The sequence below is a fragment of the Mus pahari genome, chromosome 1, assembly GCF_900095145.1.
Source record: "Mus pahari chromosome 1, PAHARI_EIJ_v1.1, whole genome shotgun sequence".
In the NCBI taxonomy this organism is placed as follows: Eukaryota; Metazoa; Chordata; class Mammalia; order Rodentia; family Muridae; genus Mus; species Mus pahari.
In genome coordinates this window covers 110335859-110337798 of record NC_034590.1, presented here as the reverse complement: position 1 = coordinate 110337798, position 1940 = coordinate 110335859, and positions in this window count along the sequence as shown.

Sequence of the window (1940 nt, the reverse complement as noted above, 5' to 3'; positions counted from 1 at the left end):
CCTGCCTCTGCCTCCCAAGTGCTGGGATTAAAGGCGTGTGCCACCACGCCCGGCCGCTCTTTCTTTTCTTAAAAACAGGATTTCTCTACATAGCCTTGGTTGTCCTGGAATTTACAGAGATCTGCCTGCCTTGGTCTCTGAGTGCTGGGATTAAAGGCCTGTGCTCGTACACTCCAGGTTGCATTACACTATTTCTTGATGATCAGCATGTCTTTGTGAAGAAGTTAGCTGATAAAAACTTAATGTAACAGGCAGGATTTGAAGATAGAAACTGTGGCTTCTCATCCCATGACATTTGGGGTGACCCAGTACTGTTAGCAGAAGTAGCCTTCAGATATCTGTAGAGTGACCTGTTGTAACTACACAAGAGTTGTGGGACACTGATATATTTCCCAGTTGCATTATCAGTAGATAACAGCATACTTATGTCAATATGGTCAGTTATAGCAGTTCAAGGAGTTCTCTCAGAGTCCTTCATTCAGGTCATGAAAAGATGTTGACTTAGAGACCTTCGCAGGAAAAAAATTTAGAACCAGGCATGACATGTAAGTAAGAAGCGCCACAGGAATTATCTTGGAGGAGTGGTGGTGGATGGATTTGTTTGGATAGTCTATTTATAAAGCCCTGGCTGTCCTAGAACTCAGTATGTAGACCAGGCTGAACCAACAGAGACCTGACAGCCTCTGCCTCCATGATCACGGGTGTGACCCTTCCTGCTTGCTGCCAAAAATTTCTTAATTTTTTTGTTGTTGTTGTTATTGTTTTTTTTTCGAGACAGGGTTTTGCTGTGTAGCCCTGGCTATCCTGGAACTCACTCTGTAGACCAGGCTGCCCTCGAACTCAGAAATTCGCTTGCCTCTGCCTCCCGAGTGCTGGGATTAAAGGAGTGCGCCACCACGCCCAGCTCCAGATTTTTTTTTTTTAAATTTGGAGTCATATTGTCTGGATTTCCCATCTTTCAGGTGTTCCTGTACTAAGGTTTCTGCACGTGTGAAGATCTATAATGGAAATCACTTCCTGTTCTACGGAAGGATCTTCTTAGTGAGCCACATTTTAGGAAGGATGGCATATTCAAGAATGGCATTTAAGAAGAAACAAAGCCTGTTGATCAGAGCCCAGATCTTTAATCCCAGCACTCAGGAGACAAAGGTAGGTGATCTCTGTGAGTTCAAGACTAGCCTGCTCTACAGAGTGAGTTCCAGGACAGACAGGGCTACACACAGAGGAACCCTGTCTAGTCTCAAAAAACAAACCAAAACACAAATAAAAAACCAAACAAACCAATCTGCTTGATCAGCAACAACATCAAACTAAACAAGGTATAGAAACACAAAATTGATTAAAGGCAGTCGTTTCCTGTCTTAATGTCCTATTGCTGTGAAGGGACACCATGACCAAAGAAACGTATAAAAGAAGGCATTTTTTTAAATTATGTATTATTTATTATATCTAAATACACTGTGGCTGTCTTCAGACACACAATAAGAGGGCATCAGATCTCGTACAGATGTTTGTGAGCCACCATGTGGTTGCTGGGATTTGAACTCAGGATCTTCGGAAGAACAGTCAGTGCTCTTAACCTCTGAGCCATCTCTCCAGCCCAAAAGAAGGCATTTAAGTGGGGGCTTTCTTACAGCTCCAAAGGATGAGTCCATGATTATCAAGGTGGAGAACAGGGCAAGAGGTAGGCAGTCAGACCCAGCACTGGCACAGTAGCTAAGACTTCATCTACAAATTGGAGAGAGAAAGCTGAGACTGGGCCTGACATGGGCTTTTGAACCCCCAAAGCCCACCTTAATGACACACCTCTTCCAACAAGGCCACATCTCCTAATCCTTTCCAAAACAGTTCAATGAACTAGGTACTATAAGGCCCCCAAATCAGGGGGAGGCCCTCGCCCAGATCCTGGGATGAAACGACGCCCCCAAAACTTGAGAGAT